We start from the raw sequence: 17,865 nt of genomic DNA on the forward strand, positions 1-17,865 counted from the left end.
AAGTCTGAGCTACACGGCTTGATTCTGTAATTTAAAAGAATCTGTTTGGCTAGGCCTAGTAAAATTAACAGTAATGATACCTATTTCAACAGAGTCTTTCATCTGAAGATCTCAAAGCATCCAACATTTAGAGCACATTATTAGGCCATGCTGACTCTGTGACAAAAATACTGTATTTTAGACATGTTTAAAATTTTCCATTATTTATCTTACTTCTTAGATTGGTGGGTACATTTGTAATTTTCAGAGTCTTGTTTACTCTTGATAGATAGGCAGCCTAGAGAGTTATTACAAACAATGTAATTTACTTTGTACACTAGCACAAAAAGTGTATGGAAGTTATTCTTAGCTCAGATGGGAAAACAATTTAATGTATTTTTAATATTTTGAACATCTACTATGCACCAAGCCCTGTGCCAGGCACGCTACATTTGGTGTCTTATTAAAACCTCACAAGAATCCTACAAGGGAGGTATAATTATTTTTAATATACACGGGAGGGAACCATACATGTAATGGTTTATGCTACCTAAGAGCTCTCAGCTAAAAAATCTGGACTAGAATCCAGATGTATTCAGCTACATTTTGTTGTGTTCTGACACCCTAGTTGCTTTTAGAAGGAGAGAGTGGAGGAGGTTTCCATTATCCAAATTTTTCTTTGCCTCTTTCATCTATTAATAATCCCAACTGTTCATAAAAAAGTTAGAATCAGAAGAAGGAAGCAAGAATATTGACAGATATTCTTCACAGCAGTTTATATCTACCTTTGAATGGCACAGGGGATGGTCAGATGACTAAAAGATAGTGGGTTTATTTAGCTGACTCAGGCCTTGCCTCAACCATAAGGCAATGTTTCCCAAAGCATGCACATATATCACCACTGGTCCACCAGATGATTTTGTTAATATGAACATTACACCAGTTATATATTTCCAACATTTTCACATAGTTATATATTTTTAACATCTATCAGGAGAGAAATTAACTAGCAGAACAAACTCATTTTCCTATAGGTGCTATTACTTGCAATAAGGCCAAAAAAGATGGTGCTATAGTAATTCACCTTGCACAGTGAGTCTGGCTACTCAGGCAAATTTATGAATGAGTCAAACCTTCAACAATCAAAACTTCTCCTTTGGATGTAAGGATGGCATGAATGTACAGACAGCTGATATAGATTCTCATATGTCATTTTTCCACATTGATCATAATGTATTTCTTACTAATGTATTAATTCATCACTTCCGAAAGTCAATCAGAGCTTACTATACGGGTATACACCATTGCAAATTATAATCTGGATTGGGCTGGTTTTTTAATTGAAACTGTAATGGGTAAGACGTTTTAAAAGATGGTTAGGCATAATAAAAGATGTTTATAACAAATATGAGCACTAGTATTAACAGCAATAATACTAGGGGTGCCTGGGTGGCTCAGTCAGTTGGGTGTCTGACTCTTGACTTTGGTTCAGCTCATCGTCTCACAGTTCATGAGTTCTAGCCTGCATCAGGCCCTGCACTAACAGTGCAGAGCCTGCTTAGGATTCTCTCCTCACTCTGCCCCTCCCCGCTTGCTGTCTCTTTCTCTCTCAAAATAAGTAAAAATAAATTTGAAAAAATAGTAATAAAGGGGCACCTGAATGGCTCAGTCGGTTAAGCATCCGACTTTGGCTCAGGTCATGATCTCACAGTTCATCCAAGCCCCATGTCGGGCTCTGTATTGACAGCTCAGAGCCTGAAACCTACTTCCGATTCTTGTCTTCCTCTCTTTCTGCCCCTCCCCCAGTCTCCCACTCTTTTTCTCTCTCTCTCTCAAAAATAAACAAACATTAAAAAAAATTTTAAATAGTAAAACCACATTAATGATTGAATCATTTGTTAATGTTATAGAAATACCAGCTTCAACCAAGAAACACAAAATATTGTACAAATATCATAAAAATTCTTTGAAATCTGCAATTTCACTGCCAATTGGGAGTGAACGTATTTCATTATGTGTTGTGTTTAGAAACACTGGTGACCTTTTGACACATATAAAGAACACTATGAGAAACTTCTCAAAATATCTGAAGCAAAATAGGACATTCAAGCATCCTCAAACTAACATGCTGTGTAATAAGTATAAGAATATAAGAGCTTAGTGGTGTTTTGAAATAACTGGTGAAAATATGAGGAATCCTACTGGCAAAATAATTAATTAATTAATTAATTGATAAATAATAAATAAATAAGTAAAAGCAACGATTGGGGACAAAGTAAGTGAAATGATTGATAAAGTGTCTCTGTCAAATAACAAGAGTTCATTTTAGAACTACAGATATGAAGAGAAAGTAAGGCAATAATTATTATTCAAAGAACGACAAAGCCAATACAATTCTCTGCAGAATGATGAATCCACTAACATTCTATGGTCAAAAATCTTTGGTATTTGTCTGACATGAATAAAAGTAATCTATAAAATCTTTTTACAGCCAAATTGTACAACTGAAGAAGTGGGGTTTTTTTTTAGAATTTATTGGTGAATCCAAATAAGCAAAAACAATGACAAAAGCGATATTGGGCTGGGGCGCCTGGGTGGCTCAGTCGGTTGAGCGTCCGACTTAGGCTCAGGTCATGATCTCACAGTCTGTGAGTTCGAACCCCGTGCTGGGCTCTGTGGTGACAGCTCAGAGCCTGTAGCCTGCTTCGGATTCTGTGTCTCCCTTTCTCTGTGCCCCTCCCTTGCTCATGCTCTGTCTCTCTGTGTCTCAAAAATAAATGAAAACATTTAAAAAAAAATTTTTTTTAAGTGATATTGGGCTAAACAAAGAAGGTGTGTCTAAGACAATGGGTTCAACAGGAAAACTTGATTAACACAGTTAAGCTACTGCACCTATACATGCAGTTGTATCCAGAGAAATCCTGCCCAGTTGAGATAGACATAAAAAAGTAAGAAACGTGTTTATTAAAACTGTCAGTCATATGCAAGCCTCTGAGTTCTCAACATTTTCTCAGGCTTGGTCAAAAAAGTTAACCTAAGTTAAAAATCAGACCTCACTGGGGGTGCCTGGGTGGCTCAGTCGGTTGAGAGTCCGACTCTTGGTTTCAACTCAGGTCATGAACTCACAGTTTGTGGGGTCGAGCCCAACATTGGGCTCTGTGCTGGCAGTGCAGAGCCTGCTTGGGAATCTCTCTCTCTCTCTCTCTGCCCCTCCCCACCTTGTGCTGTCTCTGTCACTCTCAAAATAAGTAATTAAACTTAAAAAAATTAAAAATAAGAAATCACTGTCATATGTCATTTGTTAGATCCTCTGCTGCCAACAGGAGCCCTTACATATCCATTCAAATTAATATATCCATAGAATATTTAATATCCAGGCCTAATATGGCTGTATCACAGATTTAACATTTCTCCTAAAATGATTTGAAGTTCTACTGACAACATGAAAAGCCAAAAACAACTTTGAAAAGAAGAACAAAGTTGGAAGGTCTTACACGACCTGATTTCAAAACTTACTATAAAGTTACAAAAATGAAGACAGTGTGGTATTAGCATAAATAGAGATATACAGACCAGTGGAACAGAACTGAGAATCCAGAAAGAATCCTTACGTTTATATTTAATAATTTTTTGACAGAGGTGCCAATTTAATGAAGAAAACATATTCTTTTCAACAAGTGATATTGGGACAATTTAATGTCTTTAAACACAAATATGAACCCTTTACTGACATTGTTAATTAAGTCAATTAGCTAGGGCACATATAAATAGCTCAAAAATGGATCACAGAATGAAGGGCTAAAACTGTAAATTTTCCAGAAGAAAACATAGGAGAAAATTTTCTGTAACACTGTTTGGGCAAAAAGTTCTTAGGGCACAGGGGCGCCTGGGTGGCGCAGTCGGTTAAGCGTCCGACTTCAGCCAGGTCACGATCTCGCAGTCTGTGAGTTCGAGCCCCGCGTCAGGCTCTGGGCTGATGGCTCGGAGCCTGGAGCCTGTTTCCGATTCTGTGTCTCCCTCTCTCTCTGCCCCTCCCCCGTTCATGCTCTGTCTCTCTCTGTCCCAAAAATAAATAAAAAACGTTGAAAAAAATTTAAAAAAAAAGTTATTAGGGCACAATTACAAGTTATAACAACTTATAACAACAGCAATGAAAAAAGCTCTGATGAATTGGAATTCATTAAGATTCAAAAACTTTCACGCACAAATACATTACTAAGAAAATGAAGAGATGATCTATAGACAAAGAGAAAATATTTCCAAATCATATATCAAATCAGATAAAACACTGTACTAAAAATATATAAGAACTCTTACAATTCAATAAGAAGATACACAGCCAAACATGCTTGAATAGACATTTCACACAAAAAAACAATACAAATAGCAATCATCACATTAAAAAGTGCTCAAGATTATTAGTTACTAGTGAAATGCAAACCCACGAGAATAATGACAATCAAAAATACAGACAATACCAAGTGTAGGCAAGAATGTAGAGATACCAAACATTCACATACTGCTGGTGAGAATATAAAATGGTATAACCACTTTGGAAATAAGCTGGGTAATTTCTTTACAAATTCAAATATAGGTTTGTCATATGACCTAGAAATTCCAGTCCTAGGTAGGTACCCACAAGAAATGAAAATATGTCCACACAAAGGTTTGTACATGAACATTCTCAGGACTATTATTCACAATATCCATCAATTGGTGAATGGATAAACAAAATACAGTATCCATATAATGGAATACTATTCAGGAATAAAAAGAAACAAAATATTTATATATTCTACAAAATAGATGAACCTCAAAAACATTATGCAAATTAAAATCCAGGAGCAAAAGAGTACATACTGTTTGATTTCATTTTTATAAAATGTTCAAAAAAGACAAATTTACAGAGGCAGAAAGAAGATCAGAGGTTGTCTGGGACTAGAGATGGGAGTGAGCATTGACTCAAATAATTAACTTTAAATAGACCTAAAGGAATTTGGGGGTGGGGAAATGATAAAAATGTTCTAAAACTGGATCATGGTCATAGTTACACAACTCCATAAATTTACTAAAAAAAAAACCCCAATAATAATAATAAGCATAAGGCTGAAGTCAGTGTCCCCAGTTGGCATGTCACAAACCCTTGCCAGAATTTAGGCAGTTCTTAGATTCAGAATTCATTAACTGAAGGAATGACTAGGTTCCCCATAAGGAAATACTCTGAGTACATTAGGGTAGTGATTGACCCACTTGTTCCTTAAAGGAATTTAACTATTTTTTGTGTGTGTAAATGTCCACAGGGAAAAAGAGGGAAATCCATATTCCATGATGGTTCTTGAATACAAAGTCTGAATCAACATTGACACCTGAGGAACTGAAATGCTATAATATCTATATTAGTCACCTTCTAAACTTTAGTGTGCATCGAATCACCAAGAGGGCTTGTTAAAACATCGATTCCTGAGCTCCTTGTCAAAAGAAATATTCTGGTTCAATGAGATGCTGAATTTCTAAGGAACTTTCAAGTGATGACGATGATACAGGTCCACAGACCACACTTTGGATAGCACTTGTTTATATGATATTATAATGGAAAACTTACATATGACCCATTTGTGCTCTGAGACAACTACTCTGTTAGGAAAATTGCCTCCAGGGCATGCACATGAATCATAAATTTACATAGACATGAGAATATAACTTGGTATGACATTTATATCAATGTGCATGGAAATTACATCACTATCTGCACTTTAGTCAAAAATAATTATGTTTCCCTCCTTAAATTTGTCTCAATATTTTAGTTCCCTAATTGGAACTCACCTTGTCTTATAGTTAAGAAAGATTACCCATTGTTTCCAATGAAACATATGAATAAATATAATGTATTAATATTTTATAAATATATTATGATCCATTAGTAAAAGCATATGTTATGTGGAAGATGGCTTTTTAAAATTTCCACGAAAGAAAATATACTACTAAATGTAAAAATAATTCATCACTGGCCTATTCTGATGATGATTAAGAACAAAAATACTCAGGCACTATTCTTCAAATACTCCATTAAACGCTAATCTAAACAAACAACCCACAGCCAAACTTCACCTAAAATGTGCAGGAAAATACCTCCGCATCTAGACATTGCTTTAAATGTTACCAGTGATGTGCTGCCTTTATTCCTTGCTTTCACTTTTTTGTATGAAAAGATATCATATTGATATCATCAGTTAAAACACAACATTTCCTCCCAGTGATTGCTACTCAATAGTCAAGAATGAGATGCATGAAGTTGGATCACATCATGGGTAATTGCTGGATTGTTGCTTTTAAAATAACATCTGTGTGTATGTGTGCTTTGAGGTGAAATATGTCAGCTCCGATGCCAGAAGCTGATATTATTATAGCACATTTCAAAAGTGGAACAGCTTTCAAAAGAATTTCTTAAAGCACTGTACTTTTATCATGGGAAAAACTTCAGAGCTTGCACGTGAATTCAAGACAAAGCTATGCCTCTCTATGCCATCTGATTTCTCAGCATATTGTTCTTCCTCTTACATTTATACTTCTCAGATGATGAGGGGTCTATTCCTCTGCCCTTCTTGATCCCCTCTCTGTACTAGACAGGATATTACCCACCTCCTCACTGGAATACTGTGGGGCTACTGGTGTTAACAGAAATGTGAAATAGCTGTAAACTTCTGTTCAGAAATCTTGTCAAAGTTTCTGATGAACATTTTGTTTATAAATGTGCTGGCAAGATTAGAAGCTTTGGAAAAAAATATCAGTGTTGCAAGTTTCTGTGAAAGCATATTTTGGTACAACTTTAATTTGGCCAAGGGGGTAAGTGAGTCACTCCCCCTCAGTGTAGTTCTGGGGGGCCGCAGCGTACTAGTCTAGACCAGCAGTATTGCTGCCTTAGAGAGAGTAACCAATTCAACCAGACTCTCCCTGGACCCCTAGGACCTCATTGATTTCCAAGAGCCCCTCATAAGTGAAGGGCCCTAGGGAGAGGCCATATACAGATGCTTTCTCTGATTTGAAAGTCTGCTGACACCTCCATAAATCAACGTACCAAGAATGAAACTCCCAGCATGTTGTTATTCATCCACAATCCATGTAAGACATAAACACATGACTTAACGCTTAAAAAGTGTCTACTTTTTGCAACTGTTTTTTTTTTGTCATTAAAAAAAAAAAAGCATAGCTAATTTTATTAGGAAACACAACTCAAATCCTTTTGTGTAAAGAGTATTTCCTGAAGATCCCAGATTATGCCCCAGAATCAAAGAAAGAGTAACAGGAATGAGGGTCCCTCTGGGAACAGGGTAGGAACAGACTCAAGTGTTGTCAGCCCATTTTGCTCCCTCTGTTTGCCTTATTTTACTCATCACTGCATGATGGCGTTACCCTCAGTATTTTCAGGTGGCAGGAGACGTGGCCACATTTTAACAGCTCCTGAACACATCATACTTTCATAGCTCCTGAACACAGAGGAAAAAATACCTTTTCTCTCCCAACTTCAGTTCAGAACTTTCTAGAACAGGACACTAGCTAACTTGGTCTAGACCTCTTGATGTCCCCTGGCCAGTTCACTGCAACCACATTGACCCAGTCAGGCTGGTTATCTACCTCTGTGACCAAGGCATTGGGTGTGTGATTGTGTGTTTGGCTGCCCCCGGCAAAACTGCAGGGGCACTTCCATCATAGAAGCAGGGCGTCTGAGGGGGTGGGGGGAGCAACAAAACCACAATCTTTCTTGCTTCAAAATAGTTCCCTCAGCTATCAGCTACAGGAAAGTTATTTTCTCCATTAATAAATGAGAAAATAGAATAAGACAGAGATTAAGATACAAACACACAGAGTGGAACTGGAATGGAGTCAAATGATATTCATAGCACTCACACAGAATCATTTGTGAGGAATAAACATACTTCGCATAGCAATCTATTACTGCTAGAGTTAGGTTTTCAGAAATCTGGTTTTAGGAAAGCTGAGAATTTCAGACCTTTAAATTGATTAATCAAATATCTGTTTTTAGAGATGTGAGGAAAGGTAGAAGAAAACTTCCAATACATTCTTCAACAGTCTGGGGACATGTTAGTTCGAATATCTCTGGTGACCCAGAAAACAGGAATTAGGTGGTATTTCCAGTGTCTTTGTCTCTATTCACAATGGTACCCCTTCTTTCATCTTTCATCTCCAGAGAACAGGGACAATTCTGTGGAATTCGGATCTCTGATAAATGACCAGTGGTTATTTGGAAGTGTCTAATGGTCTAACATCTAAAACTCTAGAGTTATGTATCATATTCAGTCAACTTTTTTTTTTTTTTAGTTAACTAGGTGACTTAATGGTACAGATTCATATTGAACCATCATTATAAGTCAGGTAAAATTTTCATTTCTGTGTATTTCTTGCAATCTAAATGAGACCAACTGTTTTATGAGAGGAAAGGATCCTAAAAAGAACTAAAGGCCAAGCTTATTCAAAAACACTGCAGGCTTTAGAAAATTAAATCAAATTAAGTGGATTGTTAAACTTTATGCAAAACTATACAAGCAAACGTTAAATAAAAGTGTCTTGATTGACCAGATATAACCCAAGTTGAAACCAAATTTGAGGGAGAGGTTTTGACCTGATACATTACAGTCATTTTAAACACTGCTTAATTTTGTAAATTTACATTCACTTGAGTTTTGTTTTGTTTTTTAAATAAGAATAACACTACTTTTCTAGCCCAGGGTTTAGGCAGATATTTTTCTCTCTAACATAAATTAGATAATATGATGATTTGAGGGTTTTAAAAATAACACAGAGACTAAATCATGATACATAATTTAGTATTAAATCACATAATCTATAAGAATGTATACCTGACTTCTCAAAGGAAGGTAATGATACAAAACAACCTATTAAGCAAACTTAAAGGTGTTATTCGGGAAGCCTTAGGATATTGTGGTGGCCTGCCATGGTCAGATACCAAGTGTGAATTTTGAGACGCAAAATTCTGTCCTTTTATTTTAGAAAGACCAGAACAAGAAGCAATATGATATAGGGGAAATAACACCAGCATAGGAGTCGAGATGTCTGGAATTTAGTGCCTTCTACAACCAAATAGCCAGTGACCTTGGATGAGCACAAAACCTCTCTGGGGCTCAATTATTTCGGTAAAATGAGACGATTTGATAGATGGCCTCAAAGTGTATTCCAGCTCTATAATTCCATGACTCCATACATGGAAACGTGGTTAGCACAATGCTTAGAGCATAATAGAGAATTAAAAAGATGTTACTACCTCTCAGTTCTTTATTCTTTTCTTTTTCTTCCCTTTTCTCTCAATCCTTTTCATGAACCCAGCCACGTTCTCAAAATGTATTTATTTCTGTATTTTCAATTCCTAGCACAGAGACGGGCAAAAATTGCGATCTATACAAAGGGCTGTCTATCTTCAAGAAATTCAGTCTAATAGAGCAAACATGTAAATAAATTGCATTACTGTGCTTCAAGTCCAAAATTACCTTAGTAATTTATAATCCTCACAAAGACAGTACAGCAACAGGACTGATGAACTCTTCTTTAAGCTAGACCAGAGCAACCTAATTAAGCAGAGAACATCTCAACATCTGAACCAGATTATTTTCAATGATTAGGAACTAGTCAGGTCAGGCAGTAGAGGGAACAGAACGTTCATTGGAACCATGACACTAGTGTATTCTATTCAAGTGCAGATACAGTAATTCTAATTACCATGAATTTTCTGCCCTTAAAAATCAGATTTCCTGGGACGTACATACCATTCCTTCTGAGTGATTTTTTTAAACTGGTAAGTGGTTTAATTAGTTTAGAACTGCAACTCAATAATCTCTATAACACTTAGTATTCTTTGATTATTATAAATATACATATAATATTAGAGATTATATTTTTATATATTATTTGGGGGCTTGCTATTCAGTTCTATTGATCAGTATGTTTATCCTCTTAAAAATATTAAATACACTATCACAGCTTTGTAACATATCATGATGTCTAATATAGCAAGTTCTCCCACCTTATTTTTCTTCTTTTTTTTCTCCTTCAAGAATGCCTTGTCATGGGGCACCTGGGTGGCTCAGTCGGTTAAGTGTCCGACTTCGGCTCAGGTCGTGATCTCATGGTTCGTGGGTTCGAGCCCCGTGTCGGGCTCTGTGCTGGCAGCTCAGAGCCTGGAGCCTGCTTCAGATTCTGTGTCTCCCTCTCTCTCTTCCCCTCCCCTGCTCATGCTCTGTCTCTCTCTCTCTCAAAAATAAATAAACATTAAAAAAAAAATAAAAAAAAAAAGAATGCCTTGTCAAAAAAAAAAAAAAAGAATGCCTTGTCTATTCTGGGATTTTTTTTTTCTCTTTCATATAAAATTTTAGAATCAGCTTGTCAAGTTTCACTAAAATAAAAAAAAAACTATTGAAATTTTAATTGGAATTTCATTAATTCTGAAGACTAGTTTGAGGAACACATATCTTCATGATATTATGTCTTTCTATCAATGAAATATTATGTATTTTCATGTATATAGATATTTTTAAATATCTTTCAAAAAGTTTTAAATTGTTTCCATACAGGTTTGCCAATCTTTTGTTAGATTTGTTACTCTGCACCTATCTTTGTTGCTGTTATAAATGGTACTTTTAATGCTTTTTATTTCTTTTTCATGTATTACCATGTTAGTTAGGCCCTCCAGTACAAGGTGAAATGGCAATGATGAGAGACAACCTCCTGATTTTCAGTGAAATGCAAATACATTTAACCAATAAGAATGCTGCTCATTTTTTGATAGAGACTTTATCCAAATTAAAATGTACCCTTGTATTCCTATTTTCTGAGTTTTTATAATGAATATATATTGACTTAATGTTAATGCTTTATTTGCTTTTATTGAAACAAAATCATGTTTTTCCTCTTGAATCTATTAATGCAGCAAATTACATTAATGAAGGTTCTAACATAAAACTTTCTTGCATACTTGGAATAAACTAAATTTGGTCATGATCTGTTCTTTTTTTATACTTCATTGGATTTCATTAGCAAATAGTTTATTTTGAAATTTTATATCTATGTTCATGCCTGATATGGGACTGCAAATCTCCCTCATACAATCTCTTCCAGCTATTTATTGCTATAAAACAAAGTTCTCCCAAACATAGAAGCTTGAAACAAAACAATATTTTTAATATGTCTCCTGATTTTCTGGGTTAGAAATTGGACAGGGCTTCCCTGGGAAATTTTTCAGTTTTATGTGGCATTGACTGAGATCACTCAGTGGTATTCCACTAGTGACTGAACTGTACTAAAGTCCAAGACAAATTCAGTCAAATGCCTGGGGTTGTAGCAGGGAAGGCTGGAATGCTAGACTCACTGGGGCCCCTCCAGGCAGTGTCAGGGCCTTTTCACATAATCCACGTAATAGGATAGTCACACTTCTTACATAGTGGCTCAGGGCTCCAAGAGACCAAGGTAGTACCTGCCAGTCCTCTTAAAAGTGAGCTCAGGAACTGGCATAGCACCATTTCTTCCATTCTTTATTGGTAAAGACAGTCACACGCAGTGAATATCATAGAGGAGGAGATATAAATATCACCTCTCTATGGAAGAAGTGTCAAAGAATTTGTATACATGTTTTATCTATCATAAAACCTGTTTGTGATTTTGTTATCAAGGAGTTTGGAATATTACCTCTTTTTCTATTCTCAAGGGAAAAAAATAGTAAGATTGTAGTCAACTGCTCCTTAAATGTTTGGTATGTTTCCTCTAAAGCCATTGATCCCCATTGCTTATTTTTTGTGAAGATAATGATCCTAAGACTATTCAGGATTTCTATGTCTTCTTGAATCAGTTTTGGTAAGTCATTTTTCTAATAAATTATCCATTTTTATATGTTTTCAAAATAATGAAAAAATTGTTCATTGTATTCTCTTTTTATTCTGTATAGAATCCATAGTTATGTTAAATTTTATTAATAATATTATTTGTGTGTTGTAAATCTAGCCAAAATTTCTTAACATGATTGATCATTTTTATTGTATGTTTGATCCTTTCTCCTTATTTTATGTTCAAATTTACGATTTCTTTCTCTCTAGATTAATTCCATTTTTTAAATATCTTTCATTATTATCCATATCATTTATTTCTAAGAATTCATTATATTTTCTGAATTCAAGTTTTCTGTCAATTATAAGTGTGGTGAATATATTCTACTCTGTCACCTGACTTCTCACTCATTTAATGAATGAAAGTTCTTAATTTTAAGGTACTATAATATATCAATCTTTTATTTTATGATTAATGTTTTGTATGTGCTGCTTAAGAAATCTGTCACTATTCTCAAAGTCATGAAGATATTCAATATTATTTTCACAGAGGTCTCATATCTGGAGTTTCTATTTGCACATGGTATCAGGCAGGGTGAAGTATCACTTTTGTTTAAATGGATATCTAGTTGAGCCAGAACTATTTATTGGGAATATCTTCCTTTTCTCACTGCTCTGTAGTTCCTTCTTCATCATAAATCAAGTAGATATATATACATGGGTTTGTTTCTGGGCACTATTCTCTTATGTTGGCCTACCTAACCATCTTTGTGCCAGTACCATATTATAATAATACTGTAACTTTATCATAAGCTTAATACCAGATAGACAAAATTCTCTCATATTGTTCTTCCTCATTAAGATGGTTGATTATTCCTGGCTCTTGGCTCTTTGCATTGCTATATAAGTTTTAGAATCAACTTGTTGATTTCTACAAAAAATCAGTCAGGATTTTTATTGTGATTTCACTGAATCTAGTGGCTCATATTGGGAGGAAGTGCCATCTCTGAAATACTGATTCAAGCCATGAATATTGTATATTCCTCCGTTTATTTATGCCTTCAAAAAATTTCTCTATTTCTTTTTTGTTTGATTTTTGAACAGTGATCTTGCTCAACTTTCATCATATTTATTTCTAGGAATTGTGTGTGTGTGTGTGTGTGTGTGTGTGTGTGCGTGTGCTTAATGCTACTATAATTGCTATTTTATTTTACTTAATATTGTAACTCACTGATTATATATAAAAATACAAGTGATATTTTCATATCAACCTTGTGTGCAAAAAAACTTTCTAAAATCATTTATTAATTCTAGTAATTTATTAGTTATTTGCTTGAATTTTCTTGAGCACAAAATTATATTATGTGAATAGTGGCAAGTTTTCTTTTGTTCCCAATTATAATATTTTTATTTCTTTTTCTTGATTTATTGCACTGGGTAAGACCTACAGTAAAATGTTGACTAAAATTTATAATAGTTAGTACCCTTACATTGTTCCTATTTCGGAGAAGAAGCTTTTTAACATTTTACCATTGAGTATGATGTTTGCTATAGTTTGTTTTGTTGGATTTGTTTGTTTTAGAATATCCTATATCAGGGGCATCTGGGTGGCTCAGTCGGTTAAGCATCTGACTTCGGCTCAGGTCATGATCTCATAGTTCATGGGTTTGAGCCTCATGTCAGACTCTGTGCTGACAGCTTAGGGCCTGGAGCCTGCCTGGGTTTCTATGCCCCTTTCTCTTTCTGCCCCTGTCCTGCTCACACTCTGTCTCCTAAAAATAAATAAAATAAACATTTAAAAAAATTAAAAAAGAATATCCTATATCAAATTAAGGAAGTTTCATTCTATTCTTAGATCAGACTTTTATCGTAAATAACATTAAATTTCATCAAATAATTTTTCTGAATCTACTGAGATAGTCACAACATTTTCTCATTTATGCTATTAATGTGGACTAAACTGATTTCTTTTCTTTTTTGTAGGTGAAAGTATTCTATTTTCTTTACACTGATTTATTTTCTAATATTAAAACTAACTTGAACTTGTGGAATAAGTTGAATGAGGTCAATATTTTTTACATTTTATATATTGCTTAATTCCATTTCCTAAGTAAACTTTTAGGACTCACTATGAGTCAGTTTATATATAATTTCCATTTTTTAATATCCTTTTAAAAGTTTTATTATGTGGGGCACCTGGCTAGCTCAGTCAGTGGAGCATGTGACTCTTGATCTTGGAGTTATGAGTTTGAGTCTCACGTTGGGTGTAGAGACGACTTAAAAATAAAACCTTAAAAAAACATTTGTTTTGAAAATTATACTAGCCTCATAAAGTGAGCTGATGAGTGTTTCCTCCTAATTTATTCTCCAGAAAAGCTGATAAAATTTGCATTTGTTCTTAAATAGTTTATAAAAGCCACTGGTAAATATCTTTATTCAAGAATATTCAAATCTTTATATCTTCTTGCATAAGTTTTCAACATTCTATTTTTCTAAGACTTTGTTAATTTCACCTAAATTTTCAAATTTATTGGTATGAGATTGAATACATAAAATCCATAGAAATGTTACCTTTCATTTCCAGTGTGGGTATTTCTGCATTTTTCTCTCTCTCTTTCTTTTTTTCTTGATCAGTCTCACAAGAAGATTTTCAATTTTATTATTCTTACAAAAGTATCATTTTGGTTTTGTTGCTCTATCTCATTAAAAAAAAAATCTACCATTGATTTCTTTATGATTTCTATCTTTCTTCTTTCTTTAGGATTCATTTGCTGTTTTTTCTAACTTCTTAAGACAGGTGCTTTCATTCCCTGACTTTAATCTTTCTTTTCTTCTAATATATATATTTACAACTAAAAATTTCTCTTTCAGCATGGCTTTGGCTACATACCATGAGCTTGGCAGATAGTGTATTTACTAACATCTTAAAATGTTTTCTAATTTCTGGGGTGCCTGGCTTGCTCAGTTGGAAGAGCATCTGACTCTTGATCTCAGGATTGTGAGTTTGAGCTCCACACTGAGTGTAGAGATTACTTCAATAGATAAAACAAAACCAAAACAATAAAAATGTTTTCTGGTTGCCATTGTAATTTCTTCTTTGATTCAGAGATCATTTAGAAAAATGTTTGTTTTCCAAACATTTGGGTGACTTTCTACTTGTCTTATTATTATTAACATTTACCTTAATTCCACTGTGGTCAATGAGCATACTCTATTTTAAATACTTTGGATCCCTTGAAATGTGTTATGACATGCTTTCTGGCCTAACACATATTGAATTTTAGTGAATTTTCTCTGATCACAGAGAATCAAGCTAAAAATATGATCATTCAGTGTTACTGTGTCTCTTTCTTACCTTTTTTGAACAATTGACTATTTTACACATTCTTTACTGTTTGTTTCTGTTTTTTGGTTTTTTTTTTTTTTACTGGGGGGGAAGGGGTTACCCTGAGAGATTAAAACATAGATTCTTGATTTATCAAAGTCTTACATAATGTAGTAGTTTTGCTTCTTCCAAGATAATGCAGAAACCTTAGGATACATGACCTCAGTTTATCACTGTTCAGATTTATATGACTTTGTTATCATGTGTTTTAACTCTATATATTTTAAATTCCAAAGATGATGATGATGATGTTGACATTATTATTATTATTATTATTATTATTATTATTATTATTATTTTAACAGTAAATATTTCTTCAGGTTTACCCACACACTTTTGGTGTTCTTCTTTGGCATTTCCAATCATCTATCTGCAATCATTTCCCCCTTCTTACTGAAGGACATGCTTCAGGGTTTGTGTGTGTGTGTGTGTGTGTGTGTGTGTGTGTGTGTGTCTGTTTCTTTTTAGTGTGGATCTGCTAATGATGAATTCCCTCAGTTTTTGGATGTATGAAAAATGCTTTCATTTCACTTTCATTGGAAATAGAATCCTAGATTGACAGTTAATTTTCTTTCAGCACTTATTTCATGGTCCTCTAGCTTCACTTGCTTCTATTTAGCTCATTTAGTCTTTCTCCTTTTCTATACATGTATTTAAAACCAAAACTCTCGGGGTGCCTGGGTGGTACAGTCGGTTGAGCGTCCGACTTCAGCCAGGTCACGATCTCGCGGTCTGTGAGTTCGAGCCCCGCGTCGGGCTCTGGGCTGATGGCTCAGAGCCTGGAGCCTGTTTCCGATTCTGTGTCTCCCTCTCTCTCTGCCCCTCCCCTGTTCATGCTCTGTCTCTCTCTGTCCCCAAAATAAAAAATAAAAACGTTGAAAAAAAAAATTTTTAAAAACCAAAACTCTCTCCCAAAATGGATTTAGCTACATTCCATGAGTTTAGATGGTTAATCCTATTTTGATTCTTTTGGAGTTAATAATTTTTTTCTGGCTTATATATCATATCATATCATATCATATCATATCATATCATATATATATCATATATATATCATATATATCATATATATATCATATATATCATATATATATGATTTTATATTTAACTAATCTTTAGACTCAAGGTGGGGCTTGAACTCACAACTCTGAGATCAAGGGTTGCATGCTCTTCTGACTGGGCCAGGCCAGTGTACCCGGCTGCCTTTGAGTATTTCTGTCTTTGTAGTTCAGTAGTTTTACTATGCTATGCCTGTGTGTGATTTTGCTTTTATTTACCCTGTTTGGGTTTCATAAAGCACTGTGAATCCATGGCTTGAAGTCTTGAATCATTCTGGAAAATTATAAGTTCATCATGACTTCAAATACACTTCTGCTTTATTTTCTTTCTCCTCTTCTCCAGGAATTCTAATTATCCATATGTTAGATGTTTCTCAGACTGTCCCCTAAGTTTCTCATGCCATTTTATCTATTTTCTATCTTAAAAAAGAGTATCTTCTTTGAACTATTCTGATTCATTTATCCTTTCTTCTGCTGTATTTAATTTAATTTAGTCATACTCATTATTGCATTCTCTACTTCACGGGGTTTTTCTTTTTTTGGTTGCTTGTTTAGTTCTAGAGTTTCCATTTGGTTCTCTGTTAAAATTATCTTGAACATAGTCAGCATAGTAACTTTAAAATCTGTGTCTGATACCTCCATTTTCTGGATCCCCCATGGGCCTACTCTTTTTTGTTGTTGTTGTTATTGTTCCTCTTAAATTGTAATCCTATTATCTTACATACTTATGAATTCTTTTTATTAGTCATTTACTTGAGTGCCTGATATTTTACATAAAAATTTCTAGAATTAAATTTAGGTCTATATTATCCTCCCGGGGAAAGATTTTATATTGCTTTTGGCAAGTGGTGAAGGTCCCTGATGGTCTGCGGTCACCTCAATGCAGTTCTAAAAATTGAGATTATTTCAAGCTCGGTCTCAGTCTCTGCCAGGGCTTGCTTCATTCCTGGTTCACTACTGTTCCTAGGGTGTAGCTGCTTTGCTATAAGAAAGAAGTAAAGAAGGTAAGAAAGAAAAAGTAACACAATGTACAGGGTCCCAACTGAAAAATGAGGATTCTACCACTCCTCACCTTTCTTAACAGACCCTGCTCTCCAATGTTTTGGGAAAACACAGGGGCCTAAATTGAATACACTATCATCCAGAGAAGAATTAAATTTGTTTCTTCTGAGACGTAGCTGGTGCTCCTGACTTGAGAACGCTCCAGTCCAGTCAAAGATCTCCAGCTTAATCTGGGGGTCTGGATGCCAGCAACTCATCCCTACTGCATACCTAAGACTCTGTTTCATTATCTTAGCTCCGGCATTGACATTACAACCAGGAGAACTCTGCTCTTTCACAAATGCTTATCCATTGCTCTAATTTTATATCTTAATTGTTTGTGTTTTCTTCCTCGTGTGTTCGTGTGTTTGTGGTTCTTGGAGATTTTTCTTTCTCTCTGTAAGCTCAGTGATGTTAAGGAAATCTTTCTAATGCAGGATTTATGCAGAATTTTCTTATATGGTGGAAGGCTCAAAAGCAAAAATTTCTGCCTTCTTTTTTACCAAGTTATCACTTTGTGAGTTTTTTTTTTTTTTTTTTTTTTTTTTTTTTTTTT

This window comes from Herpailurus yagouaroundi, unplaced genomic scaffold, assembly GCF_014898765.1.
Source record: "Herpailurus yagouaroundi ecotype Mexico unplaced genomic scaffold, PumYag 162, whole genome shotgun sequence".
Taxonomy (NCBI): Eukaryota; Metazoa; Chordata; class Mammalia; order Carnivora; family Felidae; genus Herpailurus; species Herpailurus yagouaroundi.